The 10211-nt window shown below is 39.9% G+C and overlaps 1 non-coding gene across 1 annotated transcript; it reads right to left on the bottom strand.

Moving 5' to 3' along the window:
- Positions 1-6816: 6816 nt before the first annotated feature.
- Positions 6817-6923, bottom strand: LOC141609746 (small nucleolar RNA R71). The gene has a single exon (XR_012527660.1). It is a non-coding gene; the product is annotated as a small nucleolar RNA R71 (small nucleolar RNA).
- Between the last annotated feature and the right edge of the window lie 3288 nt (positions 6924-10211).

Here is a 10211-nt window from a genome sequence, read left to right on the forward strand (position 1 = left end):
GGATGACTCACGACCCTATGATATCGGCAATACTTCGGATCGGTCGTACGTCTGACTTCACTTGGTCGTTTAGACTCGGGAAGCTTGATTACCTTCTTCTCCAAGAGATCATCCAACATATCGGCTAGATCGGAATCCGGAAAATGGTATGTCTTCTTCTCGAGCGCTTTCTAAGTTGGGCATGTCTTTCGTGTTTTCTTCGAATAGGTCGCCACCTTTCTGTCTATTTTAGGTCGCGCCTATATTTTCACCGGATTGGAAGTAAAAATTGTCATAACCTCCCTTGAAGTGCTACTGGATGCCTTGTCATTTTTCTTAAACTCGTTTTTCTCCGTTTTTGGTTCGGAATGGGTAAAAAGCCGTCCTCCATGGCTAGCGATAGTAATCTCCATGTCGTGAGCTTGAGTGCTAAATCTTGGAAGTTATTGGCTTGTTGCCTTGGAGGATGTAGACTAGCTCCAGATTCATTCCCTGGATGCACATTTCAATAGCAGAAGTCTCCGACAAACGATCTTTGCACTCGAGGCTTAACGATCGCAACCTACTTATGTAGTCGATAACGGGTTCGTCCTTCCATTGCTTCGTGTTAGTGAGTTCCGTCATGCTTACAATACACCTGGTACTATAGAAGCGATTAAGGAACTCTTTTTCCATATGGTCCCAACTGTCGATTGACTCTACGCTTAGATCCGTGTACCAATCAAAAGCAGTCCCTTTCAGAGATCGGACGAACTGCTTGACAAGGAGATCGTCATCAGTACCGGCAGTGTTACAAGTTTCAATGAAGTGGGCGATATGTTGCTTGGGATTTCCCTTTCCATCAAACTGCTAAAACTTTGGTTGTTGGTAGCCAATAGGAATCCTCAAATAATCAATCCTCTTACTATATGGCTTGACGTAACGGTGTTTGTCAATGGAGTGAAAGTTTCCATTGAAATGTCTTTTGAAGGCCTCCGCGATCATATTTTGGACGTCTTTAGCAGTAAACGACTTATCCTTGTCACGATCATCATTGTTCTCGCTGGCGTAATCGCTATCTTCATTATGAAATTACGAACCAGACCGCTTCTCCAACTTTTTCGTCAAGGCGACAATCTGCTTGGTTTTCTCTTCGTTTTCCTTCTAGAAGTCTTCGAGAATAGCTTTCATTTTGCTGAGTTGTTCCTCCATGTTGTCGCACACAACGACCATGACGGGCGCCACCATAAAGTAAGACTGCTGGCTTGACATCTCTTGATTACGACTTTGTGGTAACGATGGAGACGAACCATTGCTACTGTGGCTATCCTCGATGGTAAACGGCTTGAACAAAGGATTAGTGTGAACAGTCATCTTCTCAAAATTGTCGCACACCTTCTCCCGAAATGTTGACGAGACAAATTGAGGGTCCTTGACTTAGACGTGAGAAAATGAACCGGACACGGAACATTCATATCGACTAGAGTCGCCGGCACCATATGATTCCTTATCAGCATTGATGGTGACGTTAGATTTGTGGGGCCTCGTAGGTACAATTGCATAACAGAGTCTCGCTGCAGCAGTACGGATGAGGATGGATCTCGTCCTGCTCCTTGTAGAAAAACCAATGGGCGATCTGTCGAGAGACCCACCGAGACGGGTTGAGCTTTCACCATCAGTTCTGGCTGTCATCCTCTTCGACATGTCAGAGATTTTTCTGAAGGCCATTGAAACGATTGTCCTGAAACTTGATTATGCGGAAAAAGAGATGAGTAGTAGAGATGTCCCACCGAGCGTGCCAAATTTGTAACAAAAAATTTGCGTTAAATCTGCAATAAGTGATAAAACACAAATATATGCAACAAAATAATAAGTTTATTAAATCAAAGGATTTAGGGTACAATCTACTAGTTATTCTACTGATTCGATTTCCGCACTTTGAATGAATAGGAGAGTCTTGATTTGAAAACTTGATTCTTTTTTGATGAATTTGACTTGCTTCTCTTCAATTGACTGCAATTGATGCTTGACGTCGGATTGAAGAATAGTTCTTTCTTTTTCTCTAGTTTTCTCTTAGGAGAGATTTTGTATAGAGATGAATGTCTTTTCTTTTTCTCTTATTTTTTCTCTTAGGAGAGATTTTTAGAGAAGGTTTTATAGAGAGTTTTGTTTGTAGTGTATTTTTTGTGGGATTTTCGTGATTATTATGGAAATTCTTGGTGAAAATGTGTTGATTCCCCCCGGCTTAGTCTCAAATGAGACTAATCACTCTATATAAGACCTTCACCTTTTGCTTTGTTTTCGGACTTCCCATAACACACCGCAACAACTTGCTATTCTTAATCCATTTATATCGTTGACTTGCTCCCTCAACTTGTGCTAACTTCCCTGATTTTTTATATAGGTCATCTATTATCATTCAGATATCTATGTCACTTCCGGGACATCCAAATTTCTTTACTCCATAGGAGTACCAACTGCTCATGCTTGTCGTTTTCTTATTACTTGAAATATGTGAACCGATATGACTCTCACACTACATTCCACGAGTGGCTATGTTCAATTTGGCAAGAATCTAATTTTCATTACATATATTTTCTATGACTAATTTATAGCTCGCTATACCACATATAGGGCTAATCTGTCTATAATTAAATCATAAATTTTAATGTATAAACATATTTTGGTAAGGTGATGAAAGTGGTATCATAATACATCTTCATAACCAAATGAATACCATCATTTCTAATTCCATGAACCTCTTATTTGATGCATTTCATATTGAAAACAAACCACTGAACTTCAGGTCCAGTTGGGGATAATATACTTGTTTGTTTTTACCGGCTTTTCCTTATCATATATTCTCCCCCTAAGGTGGTAAAAACTATCTATACCAGATAGATTTAATAGGCAATAAATCATTATATCCACCTTAGTTGTCTTATGCAGTTGGTTTTTCAATGTGCTGAATCACAATGCCCAATTTGGAGACTAACGATTCCATATAATAATCATACTGTGATCTCCAATATCAAATATATTCAGTCTTCGTGTAATGTCTTGCCTTTAATAAATTTACACGAGAGAGTTTCAGCACTTATAATTTCCTTAGGATAAACTTTAGGTTTATCAAAACGGGTATAATAAGAACCCGGATGGCCTTTATTGTCACATTTGAATCATTTCATGTTAACGTTGTTAGTTGCCCACAATCCAGGGCAATCTTTCATAATATTTCCAGCCAGAAAATGATGTGACATAGGACACAATAAGTGTCTCATATATATAAGCAAGACCGTTAACCAATGGGACGAGACTCATGATTACAATATCTCATATATTAATAACGTTTAACAACCATTACCATAATATGACTCATATCTCAATAATTATGCCTACCTTAGTAATCACTTATATTAACAACATATATTGCACAATAACCAACATCCAAAAAATTTAACAAAGCATAGAAAATGCATATCAGATTTATGATATTCTTCAGATTCAATCTTAGTCATGATTCAAACTATTACAAACTGATTATTTTCGTATGATTTATGATATGTAAATACTCTAATAAATATAAATACATGGAGAACCAAGCTAATTCCCAATGCTAATTGAGATGGAGATACACAAATTATACTTTATCTATTACTTCATTACCATCCAACCAAAGAAATATTATCTTATCCTAAAAGAAAATGTATCTCAAACTAATTTCATGGCTCGCAATTTAGTAATACGTTGAACAAAATATCCGACTATACGAGAATTTTAGTGTAAGCAATGAGCATAATGATATAAGGAGTAGTAAACAAATACGTAAACATGTGGGTTTTGTCTATATCAAGTATTCAGAATTGGTATTGGAAACAAATTAGCAGCTTCTTATATTTGTAACATATGATTGAATGTGTGTATAAAATCACTGATTACTAATATTGGCAAGGATATATGACAAAACACAATTAATAATTGCAAAACAAAAATTTAACATATTAGATGCATAGTACATGCCAAATTAAAACTTATAAAACTATAATGTTTCGCTCAATAAAGCCACATAATTTTAATATTTACAAATACTATGAACTTCAGGTTATAGGGTGAATATCAAAATTTTAACCCGTCAACATTTTTTCTTTCTCATATACTACGTAGAATTTTCCAGTGTATATGAGTCTCATATTACTTTTATGAGATATTGTCATTTCTTTCAATGAACGAATTTGGCTCAATGAAACCCCTTTATTAAGCTCAATTAAAGCTTTTTTACTTGGCTCATCAAATGCCACATTATTAGGCTCAATTCAGGCCGCTAAATAATGTCTATCATAATGTCATGTTCTCGATCTCTATTACTAGTAGAGTTTTATGAGATGTCACATTCACTTCAAGGACTGGACCGAATTTCATATCTCATTATACTATACAACTTCAGGTGAACAAGAATCAATTCGCAAATAAATTTGTCTTTCATAAAGACCGCTTTAAATTGAACAGCGATTCATATATTCATAGACGTGGACTTTTGGCCACTTACACTTATACAATATGAATATATTGTACTGATGAGACGGTGTTAAATTATTACACACCTTTAAAACTTTGATGCGTGTCATTTATATGATCTTTTACACCTCATTTTACACGCATTTCAGAGCTCATTTATGTAGTTTATGATACTATTTGCCCCATTTCGTCTACTTTCGTATTTTTATGTAATATTGCAGATTTATGCGGAAATGAGTAGATGTTGAGCTAAATCCGTCCCCGAGTATCCTGCATTGCATTTGACGTGAAGTGTTTACTCAAGGAATGAGCTTGGTGCGCATTTCGAGGCCCGAAAGACAAATCCACGAGAAATTAGAAGTCAAGTACCAGCTAAAGCAGTCGATTGACTGGTCTCATTAGTCGATCGACCAACACACGATAAGCAGAGGCTACTGTACATAGCAGCTCAGTCGATCGACCGGTCACTGTGGTCGATCGACCAAACCGCTACTTCAGACGTGAATTAAAAGATCGAGAAACTTGAAGCCCATGATACATTAGGTTTTGGAATAAGAACTACGTTGTATTCTGTATAACGTAAGCTAGGTTTTCAGAATAATGATCGAGCTTTTATCCAGTTTTATACATTCAGTTTTCATTAAGTTTTTTATTAGTTTTAGAATATCAAAATTAGGGTTCGGGATATTGTTTCGTACAATTTACAATCGCATTTGGTTTGATCTTCCTTCTGAAATTCCGTCTGGTACTATTATGTTCTTATTCCAGTTTATTACTTCATTTGCATTTATAGACATAGAATTGCTAGTTAGTATCCCAAGGCCAATTATCGTTTATGTTATTTGCTTATTTAATCGTTGCAAGCATGAATTCAATAGTTTATTTCGTTATTATTATTGTTGTTTTTATCAATACCATGAGTAGCTAAATCATTCGTGCTAGGATGTAGGGAATCTGTAGGATAGGCTGCGTAAAATTGGTACGACCTAAATCGCACGCCGGTCGATTGACTAGGTTCCCTGGTCGATCGATTGGCCACGCTGAGATTGCTTCGTCTTAATTGTTTTAATTGTTATGTTTGACGAATCGAGTGCACGCGACTAGTTGAATACCTAGGATTTGACCGACCCAATAAAGATCGAAAGATAGGGAAGGGATATAGCCTGCTTAATTAAGACGACTAGATTAATTAGATCGAAAGATAGATTAATTTAGACCTTTTAGTCACTTTTCAGGACGAAAGTCAGTTTTAGTGGTATTAGGGACCTGTAGCGAGATCGAAAGATGCTACTTGTGAGAGTGGACCGAGAGGACCTCTTATCTTCCCGTCTCACGTGATTGTTTTAGACCTACCTAGTTTGCTGCCGCCGAAACTATAGTGAACCGACCATCCTTGCACCCTTTTTAATATCTGTTTTCATCCGTTATTTAGTTTATTGTCTTTCATTGCCTTTAGCTATAGATCAACTCAAAACAACCCCTACACTCTGTTACCTTAAGACCGAAATTAAGACAGCTAGAAATTACATCTGCCTCTCTGTGGTTCAACCCGACTGCCGCTATCTATAGTTGTAGTTGGAAATTATAAATTTTATCCTTGGTGCTCACAACGACAGGCATCAAATTTTGGCGCCCTTGCCGGGGAGGCAATTGTTCTAATTTTTAGTTGTTTATTTTAGTCTATTTCTTAGTTTAAGGGACATTCGTTCCTTAAACTATTCTCATTTTCTTTTTGTAGTTTCCTCTTATGCGCAGGTCACAGGGTGGTGAATTAGTACCGTTCAATCCTGAGATTGAGAAGACTTTGCGCGAGTTGAGACGATCATCTAGGATATTGCCGACAGAGGAAGAGCTGAGTACTCTGTCTAGTTACTACGAGAACGAGCTGTTCGTAGAAGATCCACCTGCATCTCCTGCTTCTACGTCTTCAGTCGAGACCGTCACTTCTCCAGATTTTCCAGTCATGGCTGAAGAAGCGAGTATAGCAAGTCACTCTGAACCGACAGCTGCAAATCTATATAAGGGGTTCGAATTACCAGGAGCTGATAGAAAATTCGAACCGAAGCCTTCTTATATCAACTTGGTTGAGAGGAACCAATTCGGGAGGCTGCAAATGAAGATGCGACCAAGCATATGGAGATATTTATTGATTATTGCTGCTTTATACCCCCGCCGACCGGTGTGACCCAGGACCAGGTGAAGGAAACCATGTTTATATTCTCTCTTTGTGACGCTGCAAGGGAGTGGTACAGAGACCTGGACCGAGCTGCTAATGGGATCACCGGCTGGAATTCTTTGGCCTTGGCATTCTACAAGAAATACTTCTCTGCTTCGAAGACCAATGCCATTAGAGCTCAGATCACGAGCTTTAAACAGGGTCCTGATGAGAACTTTCATGAGGCATGGGTCCGTTTCAAGAAGCTGGTGCGAACCATTCCGCATCATGGGTTTGAGAAGTGGAGTCTATGTAATCAGTTTTACAATGGGCTGTACGACGATCAGAGAGCTATCCTGGATGCTACAGCTAGTGGCAGATTCCAGGAGAACATGGGAGAGACTAAGGGGTAGAAGATCATTGATGACTTGGCCACCCACAAAGCTGAGTATGGGAATTCCAGGGGAAATCAAAGGAGAGCTGCTAAATCTCCTTCTGTAGCTGCATTAGAGGCTCTCACGGCGAGGTTTGATAAGTACGAGTTGGGGGGAGCTTCAAAAGGAGGCATTTATCATGTAAAAGCTGTTTCAGATGATCCTTTCGTCTGTAAAAGATGTGGAGCTGAGGGACATGTCTCAGACAATTGTCCCAGTCCCTTTGAGTCTTGTGCTGCCTTTCAACATTATAGGCAGATAAACAATTACTATGAGCCGAATGTCCATCCAAACTTGAGGTGGAGTAGCCAAAATGTTCTGAATCCGACTCAACCTCCACAGCAGCAGCAGCAGCAGAATTATGTGCCCCCTCATAAGCAACAACAGTTCCAAAAGCCTCCATATATCCCACAGCAGCAGCAGCAGTCCCAAAATTCCGATCTTGCTGAGTTGAAGAATTTGTTGCTAAAGGAGTCTCAAGCTAGAGAGGCCGGGATGAAGATGTTAGAGAGCCAAATTTCTCAATTGGCTAGCAAGAATACAACTCGAGCTCCGGGACATTTACCGACTCAAACTGATCAAAAGGAGACTCTTAATGCCATTACTTTGAGGAGTGAGTCCACCCTGGAGGGGCCTGCCATGGTCGAGGATGTCCCTGAAAAAGGTGAGGCGGAACCAAGCAAGAACAAAGCTGTAACGAATAATAGCAAGAAAAAGGCGTCTACCAGGTATATCAGTCGATCGACTGATATACCCAGTCGATCGACCAGTCCGCGACTTACAGGAGCTTCTGGTACTGTTGAAGTCAGTCGATCGACTGACCAACCTGGTCGATCGACTGGAACCGTTGCTGATAATGCACAATTTCGTCCTCCAATGCTCGATAACCTAAGGGACCACTTGTTTCGGGGTACGACTGCCCCGAAAACATTGGGGCAAGACCCAAATGCTGATGGGTCAGTCCCGGTCCCCAAATATGACCCGACAACGATTAATGGTTCACATTTGAGACGGTCTGAAGAGGGGTCAAGCTTCAACAAGGAGAAGGTTCTGGACTTTCAGCCTAAGTCCACGGATACCGGCGTGCGAGATTTAGAGGAGAGGGCTAAGCTACTTCTTACAGCCCCTTATCCGGAGAGATTGGTGCCGACGAAGGAACGGGTATCATTTAATAAGTTTGAAAAGGTTATTCGTAGCTTAAATGTACAAGTTCCTTTCCTCGATTTAGTTAACCAAGTGCCTGCTTACACGAAATTCATGAAACAACTTATGTCCAAAAAGAAGTCACTTGAAACTGTGCATACTGTCGCACTAACTGAAGAGTCTTGCTCTTATTTGACCCATACTGCACCACATAAATTAGCTGACCCAGGTAGGTTCTCCGTTCCTTGTAATATTGGTACCTTCTCAATTGAGAAGGCATTATGTGACCTAGGAGCTAGCATTAGCGTTATGCCTTTGAGTCTAGCTAGGAAATTGAAATTGACTAGGTTTGCAGTCACCGATATGATAGTACAGATGGCTGACCGATCTGCGGTCTAGCCAATAGGAGTCTTAGAGGACATTCCTGTGCAAATAGGAAAGTTTTTCTTCCCTGTTGACTTCGTTGTACTAGATATGCCTGAGGATGCCCACATACCTATCATACTAGGTAGACCATTTCTGCACACTGCTGGTGCAGTTATCGATGTAGGTTCAGGAACTTTGACCTTTAAAGTAGGGAAGCATTCCATTGTCTTTGCCCAGACAGCTAAGAAGAAAGCCCCCATGTGGCCAATAACTTGTAATACGGTTTCTGAAAAGAAATCATATTTTGTGCTTTCTGATATGCCTGTCTCTACACCTATTCCTGTTATGACACCTCCGTCCCAGATTGGGAGCAATTTGGAGGAAGATTTGTCTATTTCTGACATTTCAAGAGTTGGTTTGGGGAAGGAAGAGCCGCATATTGCTTCAGCTGTGACGGAGCCAATCGTTTCAAGGGGTGGATTAGGATGTCTTAGCTATGGCATTGATGAGGAGCTTGAAGATGAGCCAGTCAAAGTGAAGGAGTCCGACTTGGACTTTGATGAGCCGGAAGAGGTCATTGCTTGAGAGGATGATGAAGTTGTTGATCCGTTGAGTTCTGCGGATGTCGGAGTTGAGAAGAGTGCAGCTGAGAAGATGAGCACTATTGAGGCTACCTCTAGTAGCCAGAAGCCGACCAAGTGGGCCATCCCGTGGCCGTTCTTGATCAACTACTAGTTTATCGAATGTTTTACAAACCAAACATTTTATTGTTTTTTAAGACTATTTACCGTTTTTTCGTGTGCGCGAGACTTCGCTCTTTTAAGTTTGCTTAGGATTTTATATACTTTAGACTATTGCTTTGGGTTATGCGCAATTTTGGGCGCGGTATTATGTGCATTTGCAGGTCTATAGACCTTGATAGCTCAATTTAGTGAGCTAATTAGACGAAATCAGAAGTTACAGCTGGCTTTCCAGTCGATCGACTGCCTCCTTTGGTCGATCGACTGGGCTGCGAATTATAGAAGCTCCTGTTGCTATTCACCTTGGTCGATCGACTGAGTGATGTGGTCGATCGACCACCCAGAGCTGATGTACCTGTTTTCGATCATTCCCCTGCTGTGTTTGATCGATTTGCGGAGTCAAGGGAGTATACCTTTCACTTTACTCTCCGCTTAATTTCTGATTTCTTCCGTTTCTAACTTTGCACATAATTTTACCGTCCCAATTTTGTTTTCTCGGTTTTATGCGTGGTACTTTGTTTGTTTTTTCAGGTACTTATTGGTAGCACTGCTGGCTACTGAAACCTCCTAGCTCACGCTGGTTTGGGGAGGTTTCCTTTTTGCTGCGCTTAAAATCCTGTGAGTTCCCGAGTCTCACTTCATGTCGTATTTCCTTATTTTCTCGCAAATTCCCGTTTCTCTTTTCGTTCATTATATGATTTTGCACAATGGGGACATTGTGCGATTTGGTTTGGGGAAGGGTTTTGCGTTGCATTTTATTTGCTTGCATTCACGTTTACATTTTAGTTTTGCATTGTTTTTCTAATTTATCTATATATACAGATAAATTAAAAAATTGAAAAAAAATTGAAAAATTTCAAAAATTCAAAAATTGCACGTTTATTTTAGCATGTAGGTCGA

Source organism: Silene latifolia, chromosome 10, assembly GCF_048544455.1.
Source record: "Silene latifolia isolate original U9 population chromosome 10, ASM4854445v1, whole genome shotgun sequence".
NCBI lineage: Eukaryota > Viridiplantae > Streptophyta > Magnoliopsida > Caryophyllales > Caryophyllaceae > Silene > Silene latifolia.